Here is a 16,268-nt window from a genome sequence, read left to right as displayed (position 1 = left end):
AATTGGTCTAAAATAATTAAAAATATTCGTAGATTATAGACTGGTAGTATTTTATATAATTTTTAAGAGAATAGTATTTTTTTATGTTTGATGGTAACAGCTTTTCTTACCTGTAGAAAACGTTTATATCTAACCAGGTTTAAGAAAATCGAACATGGGTGCCTAAAAAAAAATTATCTAAGAAGTTTCACTAATAAGATAAAAATCAACACAAATTTTTTTACGTTTTTTCTCGAATGATTAAATAAACATATTCTATTACTTATGACAGTTATACTAACAAAGAATGTCTTGAGATAAACGTGAGGAAAAATATATATTTGTAATCATAAAATTTTGACTATTGCAAAAAAAAACGTTCTTATCTTATTTACCAGTACCTTGTAATTTTAAATAATTACTTGTTTGTTGTGTCTCCCCCCAAATTCAACAAATAAAGTTAAGCAATTTAGCCATTTTAGATATAATTAAATAATATATCATTCATTTTATATATTTATACCTGTGTAAAATCCTCGTGCTGTATAAAAAAATAATTTACTCATTTAACTAAAAAAGACTTTTTATTGTGATCAAACTGTAAGTGGGGAATCACATTTTTTTAATATATATATAAATTTTATATTATATATAAAATGTCATTCCCTACTTACAGTTTGATCACAACAAAAAGTCTTTTTAGTTAAATGAGTAATTACTCTTTTTTATAAGTTTATTTTGTTTTCTATCGTTCTAATTACCCTGAATGGTACTGAAATTATATATAGTGGGAGTTATTTATAAAACTTTGATGTGGGTGACCACGTCGTGACTTCTTTGTTCGCGTATTAACTTACACTTTTTTTTTAATATGAAAAGTACATAAAATTTTATTTCATTTATAACTTCTATATTTCTTTTTTTTTATTATTGTTGAATTAATATTAATCGTAATTTAATTTTACAATCAGAGGTTAATAATTATTATTAAATCAATATATATAAATTAAAAAAAAAACCCTTTCGGAACGCCGGACGGCGGAGTCAGATTTCACTAATTAGGTGATAAAAATGTTTCCACCTTAAAGTTAAGAAAAACTTCAAATTTCCTCAATACAACAGTTGTATCTGAAAAAAGTTTCATATGCTTAGAATACGACAAGCCCCCATCTTCCTACAATTCCAGCAGTATTTCGGTCATCCCTTGCCGTAAGGGTGATCACATCAAAAATTGTTTCCGACAAAGGTTTTAGGTAAGGTTTAGAGGACTAACGACCACTTTCAACGGATTCGATTCTGTGCCTATTAAGGGAGGTACGTTTTTTTGTCTTCGAAGTTTAATTACTCTTTTACCTTCGAGATTTCTTTTTACCTTCTTTATTTTATTTTTTACCTTCGTAAAAAAGTTAATATTTTATCAGTATCCGTTTGGATTTCATAATTAAAAAAAAACACTGAAGATATCTGATCGGGTTTATAATATTTATCGAAAAACTTGTGAAATATCAACTAAAAGTTTTTAAAACATAAATATATTTTACTATATCAAGGTAAACTAAACGTAGTTAATTCTAACTATTACAGCGTAACCTAACTAAGCTAAAGTAAATTAAGTCTACTTTAATTAAATTTAGTTTAACTAAATTGAACCGTGGTAAACTAAAGTAAATACAGATAAAAACGAATCTAAACCGAAGCAAATGTAGTTTATTATAGTTTAACTTATCAGTTTTGTTTAGTTTTGCTAGGAAGAGATATGAGCAGTCTATGAGAACTCTGATAAATCAATATTTCATGTTGGAAAGCTGTATCCCTTATATGAATATGTATGTGTAAATATTTTTTTTATATCTGAGAATTAATTTTTATTCATGGTTTTACATTAATGGGTTTTTTATAGGGGGTTCTCATTAAACATATTTTTATAAAATTTTTTTTTTTTCTTGAATTAGCCACCATAGGTCCACAATAAACATCTGAATCATTTTTTTAAAAATTCCTTTCTTCCCAATATTTCTTCATTCTTTCTCCATGTTTTCGCTTTCTTTCTTCACTCCATCTGTTGTAATATCTTTTTTTCAGTTTTGTTTGGAAACCCTTTTTTTCTAAAATAATATTTCTGAATTTATTCCTATTTATGATTATTTCTTTTGTGTTATTTATTTCTCTCATATTCTTTAAAGCTTCATTAAACCAGGTGTATTTTTTAGTTTTTTGATTACAAATAATATTAAAAATTCTTTTAGACAGACTTCTTTCTTCCATTCTGAAAATATGTCCAAAAAACATTAGTTTTCTTTTCCTTATAACATCTTAAAGTTTTTCATTAAATGTATAAAGTACTTGCTTTTTCTAATCCTTCAGTTTTACCTGGCTGTAATATTTTTCTGTCTTTCTTTTCTAGCTTTTCAATTTCGCCTATCTTATTCATACATAAACACTCCGCATTACAGACATTCTAATAACTATTATAATGCCTAATTTTTGTTTTACTAGAAATTGATTTTTTATTGTATAAACGCTTTGGTGTGTGTGTTATATGCAAGATTAATTGCTAGCTTTCGTTTTACTTGAGTCTATCTAAACCATTGGGGATTTAATAATTTCACCTGGATATTTAAATTTATTCACTATATTCATTTTTCCTATTCGGTTTTGTTAAATCTTTTTTTTGAAAAAAGAAATTTTTTTATAAACCTTGGGTTTTCTGCTTAATTTGAATTTTCGCAATTTTAATATCCGGGAACAAAATTTCCAGATCATCTTCAAAGGCCAAACAATTGATTTTGAGATTCATACCCATACATCCAAGTTTCTTATATTTTATCTTTAAAATTTTCATCTGAGTATGTAAGTATTCATTTTATTTTTTTAACTCTGAAAGATTACTGAGAATTAATTTTTATTCATACGGCTAAATTAATCTTTTTTTTTTTTTACCTAGGATGGAACGGAGATAGTATATGTGTTTGGGGTAAGAGGTTGTGCGTATGTTTGTGTGTATGGCTGTTACCATTTTCCTCAAAAACTACTAGACCGATTTCGATGCGGTTTTTTGCATTACATAGGTATCACTTCAGAGCAGGTTCTTAGGCAGGTTTTATGGTTATAGGCCAACAGGGGGCGCTGCAGGAAATTTGTTTCTCTAAAACGGTTGGACCGATTTTGATGCGATTTTTGTATTACATAGGTACATCTCGGAGCAGGTTCTTAGATTAGTTTTAAGGCTACATGCCACCAGACGGCGCTGCAGTAGATATGTTACTTCAAAACTGTTTCGTAGGTTTTTAAAAAAATTTTAATTTTATCACTTGTTAAGTAAAATTAGTTTTTATAATTTTTTTGCATTTTAAGTAGTTTTAAAAAATTTCTTTTCATTCTTTTACTTATGGTCGCATTAATAATTTTTTAATTTTATATTTTTCATCATACAAATTACAGAATAAATGTTAGAAAAATTATATGACTCACCTTAAGGTTTCTCTACCGATAAATTTGAAAATAAATTATTAATGTTTTGTTTAAAGTAATCTTTATCAGGTTTGGTTAATTAATAGGTATTTTTAATATTTATTTTATGATATTTAAACAATTTTTTTCATCAACTAAATTTGTTAATACTACTATGATAATTTTTTTTTATAGTTCATTTTAAATTTACATTTTATTTCTTTATCGACATTTTGCTTTTAAAAGTGAAATAATATAGCAAAGTTAAGAAGGATTGATGTTTTTACAATTTTAATGGGAAAATAGAAAGTTGGCCAAATGATTGTCTCTTTAAGAATGCTACTCATGAACCCGTATGTTTTCAAAATGAGATTTTATCTTCTTATCCGATTTCCATCTTTCACGAAGTTTCGTGCTTTTTTTTCTTATAAGATTTTATAAATAAGATATAATTAGTTTAGGTTTGTTTTCTATGCCGTTCCACTTTGTAGATTTACTACTGCTTGGTTCTCGTTAGAATTACACCATCGTAAAGTCTTTCTATTGAGAAAGAAAATTTAGTCAAGATTTTATCGCATCTTCTTCTTCTCATTCCTGCATTCAACAATATTAACGACTTTCCTTTCATTTTATTTCTTCAATGGTGACGGTTCCCGCATCTTTTCTCTTCTTACATCCATTCATTCTCTCTTTGTACCTTTTCTATGTCATTTCTCAAATAAAAAGAACTTCTTTCGCCCCCAAAGACTAAAAGTTTTAAAGATTTAATTAATTTATCCGTTAAAATTATTATGATGTAAATAATAACAGTATATATGTTTAATTAAAATATATTTAATAATTTCATTATTCTCAGATTTTTATAGTCTTTATAAAAACTCTTGTTTTCGATAAATTTATCAAAATTTCTATAAATATTTCAATAAATTTAGTCAAAATTAATTGGGGAAAAAATTATGTAGGTAGAAGTAAATTTTTACGCCTTTTTACAGTGTTTTTAATTCTTCGTAAAAAATCTGATTCCTCCGAAAGATACTTGCGTGACGTACTTCTAAAAGATGGAAATAATTATGTTATTTAAAAAAATATAATTTTACCAGCATATATAATTTGTAAATTTGTAGATTTATTTTTAATAAAATGTAATGGTAACATAATAATATTTGCATAACGTAAATAATTGTGAATCGAAATAGTTGTTACATTATACCCTTTTCTTATAGTATATCATTCATGAAATCCAAAAAACTCTGGTAACTCGTAAAAAACAATTTTTTACGATTAAAATAATAATGTAACAGGTTTCCCTCTTTTGTCTCTTGACCATTATTTGTTATTATCGTCTAAATAAAAAAAAAATTCTGCAATGAATAATTTGTACTATATTATATTTAAATACACATTTGTTCCACGTATAGAAGACGCAGTTTTCTTGTCATATTAAATCAACCGAATAGCTTAAAAAAAATTATATAAAAAATTAAGATTTACAAAGATATTTATTGAAACTATAATAATTAACCGATAATTTCTCAAATTATGAAATATATGTATGAAATTAAAATGATTTGCTCTACTATTTTACTTTAAATTGATTGATTTGTGTAATTTTGTTGAAACTTGTATAGTTTTGTAGTATCTACCTGACTCTCGTAAGTGATCAACAGAAAATTTGTTAAGTATAAAACTGTACCAAAAAACACAATTTTTACCAACTACACACTAAATACTTTACACTAAATACACACTTTTGATTTTAGTGATCCTATTGAAACATGGTTTTCATTTATTTTTACTTTTTCGGCTATAACGATATATACGATTAGCGTAATAAGGAAATTGACTCAAAATAGGGGTAAAAAAAAAAATTTAAGTTTTTTTCTCTTGTGTCTTAGACATTTAAAAAAAATTTAACAAAAAAAAAAATTTAATAATTTGCGAAAAAAATGTTATTCCAATGCTTCCAACTCCAAAAAATATTTTTTTTTTTTCAAGACGGACGTTTGTGCGTATGTATGTTGGCATCTGGTTTTATAACTCCCGTTAACCGATTATCTTCAAAATTGTTAGACAGGTACTATCTTTGAGGGAAAGAATGCATTAAATTTTGTAAAAATTGGAGAAAGGGGTATGGTTGTTTTGGCTGATATAAATATATGATATATATAAAATGCATATCGTGCTAAAACTTTTTTTATCGTGTTTTTTTTTTTTTTTTTATAAAACACAGATGTTTTAGCTGTTAAATATAATTCAAAGAAATTTGGTCGTTGTGTTTGACAGCGGCCATCTTGCATTGATCTGATTGATTTTCCTTTGTTTACATTTCCAAATCAAAAATGTACAAATTAAAAATATATAGATAGATTTATTAAAAATAGATGAAAACAATCTTTGATGCGGGTTATATATCGTGCTAAAATTTGAGCTCAATGGGTGCAGAACATTTTGAGTTTTTGAAGCGTACACAAACGAACTTAACATTTATATATATATATATATATATATATATAATCATTAAACCTTTATATCACTATACAAATTTTTATCCATCCCAGTCCAATGGTCTGTGGTTGCAATAAAATATTACTTTAATTCAAAAAAAAAAAAAAAAAAATTAAATTTAAAACAATTGAAATCCATCTCACAAGCTACCTATTTAAAATGTAAAGATCTTAATTTTTTTTCTATCGTTTGTTTATAGCGGTGTCAACGATCAGTCATTAGCGACTTGGATAACAAATATTGGAACATTACCACTAGACTATTTTCACTGCGCACACAGTATTCTTTAAGGGATCTCTAGTAAGCTAAAAACCCCTAAATCAAGTTCTTCATCCCACTGTCATAGAGAACTTAGTTACTAACAATTGGAAGTCACTATTATTTGTCCATCTTTGCACTAAGTTCAGGAAATTCTGTCTTCTTTCTGTAGTAGTTTCGATCTTTTTGTCTCTACAGTTGATAGTGATGTTAGCGAATATACTTTTTTCACCGGGTGAATGGTCATATCTTCTACCACATTTATATCCAGCAGAAGAGCATTTTACTTAGGAAAAATGTTTCGAAACTCCATTTATAATTTCAAAGACTTTTGAAAATACCCCATTAGCCCTAACATGGATCGTTCGTTTACTCAGAAAATTAACCGCAAAGTTTAACATATTTCCGATAACACCGTTCTGTAGACAAGGATTATACTTTCTTTCCAAACCATCTCATAGCCCTTTTCAGTGCCTAAGATCACTAAAAGGAAACGTTAGATATGCTCTTTAGAGGTGAATGCCTCACAGACATTAGTCTGTACAGATACTAACTAGGTGATCCACGGTAGATCTCTTTTCTCTGAAACCGTATTGGTACGAGGAGAAGAACTTAACTCTTTCCAGATGCCGTTTCAGTCGGTAATTTTTTATCTTCTCCATCACCTTGCAAAGGATGCATGTTAAGGTAATCTGATCGTAGTTCTCTGCCGAAGTGAAGTCACGGTTGGGCTTAGCCACGGGATAACTGCAGCCTTCCTCCAGACACCCGGAAACACCCTTTCTTCCAGGATAGTGTTGAACAGGTTTCAGAGGTGGTGGAAATCTTCATGGTAGCTGCCGTTCGAAGACATACAATATTCCAACAGGCCCAGGGCTGCAAGAATTTTAATTTGCAAGTGCCCGTAATTCGCTCAAGGTTAGAGGAGCGTTCAGCTCCCGGTTTATGTTAGTATCCCGCCAAAGCATGCACTCAAAGCTGAATTGAGGGATATTCTTAAACCTACCGGGTTGGTCTAGTGGTGAACGCGTCTTCCCAAATCAGCTGATTTGGAAGTCGAGAGTTTCCAGCGTTCAAGTCCTAGTAAAGCCAGTTATTTTTACACGGATTTGAATACTAGATCGTGGATACCGGTGTTCTTTGGTGGTTGGGTTTCAATTAACCACACATCTCAGAATTCGTCGAACTGAGAATGTACAAGACTACACTTCATTTACACTCATACATATCATCCTCATTCATCCTCTGAAGTATTATCAAAACGGTAGTTACCGGAGGCTAAACAGGAAAAAGAAAAGAAAGGGATATTCTTCATCCTCTGAAAACTGTCGTTAAATTTTGAGTCGCTCGAATTAAATTTTTTATCTGTTACTGTTATTTTTTATCTGTTACTCTTTAGTGTTTCTTGAAAAAAAAGTTAGTCAAAAATATTGGTTCCCTTCGTAGAAAATTGCAACTTATTAACAATTATGGCTATATCTTTGTATTTTTAAACGATTTTAAAAAGTTATTTTTTTTTTATTTATTATCACCACTTACGGATTATTTCTTAAAAATAACTTTATCCAAATGCATTCTTTTTGAAAATGGAAGCCTCTAAAATGAATTTTTTTTCCCAATTTGAATTTTTAATGCTTAAATCGAATTTTTTTAAACAATAAAGTCACTAAAATAGAATCCCCTTCTATGATGGTAGAGCTCCTAAATTTACAGAAAATCGTAAAAAAAGTGTTTTTAATTTATATAAAATCAACTTTAGTAAATATTTTATTTATTAGAAAATCTTCTTGATGTATGAGCCCTCAAATTTTCAAAAGTCGAAAACATATTTTTCGAATTTGTGATGCTAATATTCTAATATTACAAATTTTGGTTATTTTATTGAGCATCTTGACTTCAAAGATAAAAATATTTAAATATAATCAAACACGTAATTTTATATTTAATAGAAAAAAATTTAAATGCTTAAACAATTGAAATAATTTTAAAATGATAGGCAATGTAAACAATTTTTTTTTTTGTAGAATAGCATTTACTTTACATATTTTTGCCATCATTCGTCATACTTGCAGTAGGTAAATGAACATATTAAAAGATAGTTGTAATATTTCTTAATTTTCTTGAAGAAAATTTAAAAAATGAAAACTTATGTATTCAACTGCAATATTAAATTTATCATATCGTGTACTTGTCAACATTTCCACGCTATATTAATAATTCCCTTTGTATCATTTATCAGTCTTTCTTTCTCCCTCATTGTCTATCTTTTTATTTCTCATTTAATCTGATAAGAATTGTGTACAGGAATGTTTGGAATACTTCCGTTTAAAAGCAGTATATATATATATAGATATATATATGTATGTATATATCCCACGAAGAAACTGAGAAACTTTCAAAAAATGTTCTACTGGTGAAAAATCCCGAAAAAAAGTTTATATATAAACATAGTTCTGGAAACGTTTTGTTTTCGAGTTACGGTTAGCAAAAGATTTTGCCCTTATTTCAGCTCCAATAATAAAAGGAAGCTCCGTTGTAATTTTTGGGACTCAAATTAAGGAGTAACGTTGGTTGTTTCTTATGTAATTTGAACTGGAAAATAGGATAAAATAGGTCCCAGATCCTTTACTCCAGTAGGTTTTAAGAGACACGTAAAACACAAAATTCTGTGTCAAAATAATTTTTTTTTTAGGTTTTTAGTTCAGTAATTTAGTTAAATAAATGCGGAAGATTAATAACAAAATTTGTACAGAATTTAAATTAGAAAATTAATATAAATACAGCCAATAAAATGTAAATACATTTTTTAGAAATAAAAGTAATAAAATTATATATAAAAAAAACAATAAAAAAAAAACATTTTTTTTGGTATATTAACGTTTTTCCACATCCCCAAATGAAGTAATCTAGTGTCGATAAGTCAGATAATCGTGGTAACCAATCGATTGTCCCACCACGTCCAGTCCAGTTAAGAAATTAGCAATCAAGTGATTTCTAGTTACTAAAGTTTTGGCGAACCATTTGCAATCTAGTTTGATTATTTTTCAGAAAATGAAGGAATGCATCTCTCATAAGGTTTTCATCAAGAAAACAAATTGTCCCAGAATTTTGTCATAAATAATGCCACACCAAATATTACTGTGAAATTTACCAGTATAAATTAACTGAATGAAATCTCGTATGTTAGAAGCTAGTTTCCAAAGTACCATGTGAATTTTCTTCGTTCCTAATGACTACTTTTATAACTGAAGATTCCTTATAAATATTCTTTACCAAAACAAAAATATAAAATAGACGAAATGATATATTGAACACTGAAGAATATTTAAAAAATAAAAAATTATTAGGTACACAAAGAATAATTCGATTTTCTGTCTATTTTTCGTCTGTTTTATTTAAATAAAAAAACCGGTTTTTGAAAGGTTTTATATAATTTTTATTCTCTGTATTTACATTCATCTTCTCAAAATTAAATTATTCACTAGTTTTGTTACTAAATCTTTCGCATTTATTAGTTATTTAACAAAGTTATTGTATTACAAACCTAAAAAAAACTTGTTTTTTGACATTGAATTTTGTGTTGTCGGCTATCTTAAAAACTACTGAGTTACAGTTCTGAGACCTATTTTAATCATATTTCCTAGCTCAAATTACGTAATAAACCACCAATTACACTCCTTAATTGGGTCCCAAAAATTACAGTAGGACTTCCTTTTTATTAGAAAAGCTGAAATCCGGGCGTAATCTTTTCGCTAGCCCGAACTTGAAAACAAAGCGTTTCCAGATTTATGTTTACATGAACATTTTTCGTTATTTTCATTAGTAAAATATTTTCTAAAAGTTTCTTCGTGCGATACTCTGTGTATGTATTTATATTTATAAATATTAAATTTAGTTCGTCTCTGTACAGTATTTCTTTATTTGTGTACACGATTTTGCTACAGTTCTTTAAAGCGTGATACCATATGCTATTTCATACTACATTAGGGATAGATAAAAAGAGTTTTTTGAAAATATCCTGAAATATGTTGCAGTTTCATTCACTTGTGGTTACCGTAAATGATAAATTTTTTTTTGCTCGTGTTTCTCTGAAATATGGATTTAAACGAAAGAATATTTAAATAAGCAATCGATTTTAGAGTCCCTTGATAAGCTACTTTCTGTTTAAGAGAGGTACATATTGTCGGGAAATAATATTTAGATAAAATATCATATTTAATTCAATTTTTTAATGAAAGGAAACTAAACAAAACTGTTTTTAGTTACTGGTACTTCAATAAAAAAATATTTTGTAAAGTTTTTAGGTTAGTTGTATGCGATACATTACTTACATAAAAGTTAGCGCAATACGTTACGTTTCTTGGTCTACTTATACACAGAAACTGACTTTAATTTCAGGTGCAAGCTTGTTTGTGTTTGGTTATTATAGATTGGTAGTTAATTTTTTAAAATATTTTTGTACATCACCATAATCAAAATGAGGTTTAAATTTTAAAAAGTAATGAATTATTATTAATTAATTAATAAGACACATATTACTTCTTACTTAATTAAACCATTTCTATTTTCACGGCTGAAATATTTTTGCAAAATACATCTATGTATAAAATGAAAAACAAACGTGCAAATGAAATTCTTTTTCTAGTGTCAGTATAATATTGATAACGCCATAGGCTGCATAATTAAAAGGCTCAATAAAAATATATAGATCAGTAATTTACGCTCACATCAGCAAACTGCAGCCGAACTTACCTTTTACTGCAGAATGTATACCTCGAACTCTCCAAAGTAGATAATAATTTCACAAATAAAGTAAGTAGAAAGCTATTCAGAACTGACACAGTTATACAAAAATCTCCAATTACTATACAAAAATTAATATGAAGGTTTTTTAAATTCAGTTATTATGGTTATTATAGATATTATTATCAGTTAACAATTTTGTTAATGAGTTTACAACAGCATTTAGCAAATTTTCTTTTTCCTCCTACATTTGCTGACAGCATGACATACAATGTATATAAACATTTCTAAAAATTTCCGGCATTTTATTAAATTATGTTGTTCTCTGTTATTTCTTAAATAATGTTATTCTGTAAAATTTCAGATCGTATTATTAAAAATCACCATTAAGCAGTTATCAAGGATAAAGTTAGTAACTAAGGAGAATGAATACTAATTAAATTGTTGTTCCTCTCCAATGATTGCCCTGTTGAGCGCTCATTCATCCAGTCATAAAAAATACACACACAAATGTAGGATGTACTACAAAAGAATCATGCAAACCATCGGTATACTATTAGGGTTGTCCAATTTTTCCGATATTTAAAAGGATTAGTTCATTGAGTTTATGTTATAAATCTTGGCCGATTTGGACCGAAGACGGAGTAATAAATTTATTAAATTCGACCGACCGGTTATTTATTTAATCTTAATCGTTACATGTGTGAGTGTGCATTTATCAACTTTACTTTTTCTCATAATGTATTAATCAAGTAATGGTTTACCAGTTAAATTGCTTTACAAAAAGTATTTACTTGCTTTTCTTAAACTTGCAATGTTTTTTTTCATGTTAGTCCTCAATTCTTGTATCCTTAATTTAGTATGACATTGCCGATTGATGAAATTTTGCACAGTTACTAAGGTAGGGTGAGAATACAGTATTCCATCATTACGTTTGCAAAAATCTCCCCGTACAGGGGGTAAATTAAGGGTGCAGGTATAATAATTTAACATACTTCCTGATATTGGCTATTGATGAAATTATGCCCAGAAGATAAAAATATAATATAGAGAGGTGGTAGGTTTATGGATTATGTATTAAGATATCCAGGCTTAGTTTCTAGACGATAAGACAGTAAAGAAGAACAATAGAATGTATAAAGTACGTAAATGAGGATTTCGGTTGGGTTAAACATGTTGAAAGGTTAAAAGATTAGGGCAGAACAGAGATAATAGAAAAGACACTGAAATAAACCACGGCCCCAAAAATTAAAAAAAAATGATATAAATTCTGTATTGAAATCCCAATTTTTATTTTATCAAATTTGTCCTCAAATCTTGCATCCTTAATTTAACATACTTCCTGATTGATGAAATTTTGCACAGTTACTAAGGTCGGGTGATAATACAATATTCCACCATTACTTTTGTATACATCCTCCCGTACGGTGGTAAATTAAGGGTGCGGGTGTAAAAAATTGCAAAATCTGAAAAACGGCTATGGGGGATTTTGCGGGTCGCAGATGACAAATCCGGTAGCCGTTTGACATAAAAGAAGAAACAGCGACTCAGCAAAAAAGGAGTTTAGAGAAACCGTGGCAGAAATATCTGGACAAAGAGAAGATAGATGAGAATAATGAAGCAAAGCGTGGTAGATTGGATTCAGATAGCCAATACAATGCGCAACGAAGAGCTACCGAAAAAAACTAAAACAGCGTGTAGGTCGATTGACACTTCAAAGACAACGCCAGTTGCAATCCCATGCAGCAGAGATCACATGTTTGATTGAAAAATTGTTTGATATTTTATAAATATATTAGAAATGTCAATATATGAAGTTTTCTTTTGAAATCCAAATTAACCTATGAATTAAAATCATGCAATGTATGATAATAATTTTTTTAAAGTGTGACTAAAAGTATAAAGCGAGTAAAAAGTATAATCAGTTTTCTTATCTTTAACGGAACCAAACAGGGTGATATTAAATTATGTAAACGGTTTCATATTTCAAAACTGGGTGATACTAGGTGATAGAAAGAAGTATCTACATAGTTACAAAATTACTAATTTATGGTGCGTTTGAAATTTTGCCATCGTATATTTAGATCTATGTTCAGTTACAATTAGACCAATTTTTCCCTGTGTTCAGTAACGTTTTCTTCATCGTTTTCAATTATACTTCTACCTTTTTTACTAACTAGATTAAAATAGTTTACATAACTGAAATGAATCTTTTCGTTTCAAGATAAGCCTTCCGCCGTCGCGTCGGTTCTATTTTTCTAATGACACATTCCAATGAAAAATTAAACAAAACTGGATAAAGCGTGTGTTTCTCCTTCAGCTTATTACAAATATTAAAATCATGAGTCATTGTATATTATGTATCAATTTGAAAGTGATTGGCGCAAAATTACGGCAGTTTTCGTCTACATTAGAAAATGAAATATATATATATAAACTTTTGAAGTGATGGTGGTTTTGGGGTCTGGGGAATGTGAAACGTGAAGATACATCGAAAGTTTCCGGAAGTAGAATCACGGTACCTATTACAATAGGTAGCTTTCTTATGAAAACTATCTAAAAGTAACGTGGTAGACAAAGTGCAAATTTAAATGGCAAGTTTGGCCTTCAGAAAATGATAACGGTACTTAAAAAACACCAAACTTACTGTCCGACCTTGTCTATGATCGGCGTAGAAAGCACGTCAAGTTCATTTTTTTTTGTTAGTAATTAACAAAAAAAAATTGTTAATTACTAAAAAAATGTTAGTTATTAAAAAATTATTAACTAACATTTTTTAAATTCTAATTTATCACTTATATTGTTTTTTACTAACTGTTTTTGTATCTGTGAGTAATATTTTTTTGTATAATATATTTACAATAATCATTTCGAAGTATACTTTTCTTTATTTTATCGAAATTTTATTAATACTATCATTAGTATTTTCATTCGTCCGTTTTTTTTTTGGCGCGGAGGGGGTTGTACGTATGTGCGGGTGGGTGCTTCCTCTAGTAACAGTTTTATAGTTGAACCTGCAGATGAAGTCTTTATCATCATTTTTATTTCGACTATACCTCTGTTAGTGTTGCAGCAGAGTAGCTATAAAGTATCCAACAGTCAAAATTTTGGGTATCGGGGTTTTTGCAAATGTCGAAGTTTGAAGACTCTAAAAAAAATCTAAAAAAAAAACCGCATAAAATTTTTTACAAAAATTTCCGGAAAAATGTATATATGTACTATGTATGTACATTTATTATACTGTATTTTGATTAATATCGCCGGACTTTTTTTTCTTTCTTTTTATGTTTAGCTTCCAGGAATCACCGTCAATTATTACTTAAGATGATGAATGAGGATGATATGTTTGAGCTTAAATGAAGTGTAGTCTTGTACAGTCTCAGTTCGACCATTCCTGAGATGTGTGGTTAATTGAAATCCAACCACCAAAGAACACCGGTATCCACGATCTAGTATTCAAATCTTTATAAAAGTAACTGCCTTTATTAGAACGATCGATAATATTACTCATAGCTTCTAAGAATAATATACGTAATTCTACATGAATGAATACCATAAAAATTTAATAAACAATTTATCCAAATACTAAACGTGATTCCTAACTATTCTAAGAAGAGCATCTTTAATTTCAATAATTAAGAACTTGATTATTTTCTTGGAAGATCTTCTGGAAGGATGATAATTCAGATTATTTTAGAAAGCTTATAAAATAAGTAATTCTTAAATTTCTTTAGTTTCTTAAACTAATATTTGCTTAATTTTTTGTTTTATACTTTGAATTAGTTATTTGAGGAAATGTGCTTCTGTGCGCGGGTGTGTATAGCGATGAAATTTAAATGGTTGTCTTTTGATTTATTGAGCGTAACATTTTATATTACGTTTAATATAATGTGAATTAGGTCAGTAATAGAACCTTAATGTAATGGCAAATCTAATATCTAGGTTAATCTTTTTCAAGTATAAATCATTTTTATGTAAGAGAAAGTTAAAAAGTGTAATTTTTTTCGTAAACTCTGTTTACGTGATGTTGATAATGTCTTTTAAGTGCACGTTTTAAGTTCAGTGCATTTTAATAATTTTCAACATCCATCTTAATCTTATCCTTCGTTCCATATAATTAATCAGGATATGTACTAAAATTGTGTAGTAGAAAATTTTAATTTTATTTATCTCTATTTTTTTTATTTCTTTACAGGTAGGTGGTGGTGTCAGTTAATGTTGATGTCGGTTGAATTAATGCTGATAAGAACTTCATAAATTGTATTCGTGGGTAAATAAATTACACGACTGTATGTTCCCCATTTTAATTATACTACTTTTTAATTATTACTACATTTCAGGTAAGTTTTATTCTGATGCACAAATATCTCGTAATAATCATTTAATTTACTTTTGAATACACAGTAGCGTTTATATTATAATATTATTCAGGCATAGTTTTCTTATTAATAAATAAAACATCTATTTAGGATTTTATAATATAAAATCCTAAGTAAAAGATCTCCATTTTATTGAAAAATATTATTTTATAATAAAGTAACTGCTTCATTTATATTTTTATTTAATTTTGCCTTTCCTTCTATTAAATGGAATAAAAGAGGTAAGTACTGATAATCCATTATGACAATCTCACCTTTGAGCTCACTCCCCAGTTTTTTATTGTGTATTTTGTAAGATTCTTTTATCAGTTTTAATGTAATGTATTTTTTATAATTTTTTTTTAAACGCAGAATTGAAAAAATGATTATTTTCATGAAACAAGAATTTATATTTATACAACTGATTTTATAAAAGAATTTTGTTTGTTATAAAAAATAATAAACTATTTGTCGTAAATAACTATTATTTGTTGTAAAAACTGCAATTTAAGTTGTTATAAGTTACTGGGAAACCTAGGATTGTATAAGATTTCCTCATTAGTGTGAAGAATGTATGAAACTGGAGAAATACCTCCGATTTCTTAAGGAATATAAATGTTACCAAATCAAAGAAAGTAGTAGCAAATAAATATGAGAAGTATTATACACCCAATTATATCTCGTACGTTAAAAATATTTTAGAATAGCTTTTATTTTAAAATTATAAAAAATAACTTTGTAATTAATTACAATGCAAAAAATCAAGTATAAATATTTTTCCTCTTGTATATACAGAGTATCCCACGAAGAGGTATACGCTTTTGATTTATTAATACTTGCCCATCCCCCCACCGATTTTGTTTAAACTTTACAGACCTTTTAAGGAAGGTTCTGAAACACGTTCTGTGAAAATTTCAACCTTCTAGGATCTATAAAAAAAAATGGCGGCTTTCAAATTAAAACATCATTTCAGAT

Source organism: Lycorma delicatula, chromosome 3, assembly GCF_047948215.1.
Source record: "Lycorma delicatula isolate Av1 chromosome 3, ASM4794821v1, whole genome shotgun sequence".
In the NCBI taxonomy this organism is placed as follows: Eukaryota; Metazoa; Arthropoda; class Insecta; order Hemiptera; family Fulgoridae; genus Lycorma; species Lycorma delicatula.
Note: the sequence above shows the minus strand (reverse complement) of the source record.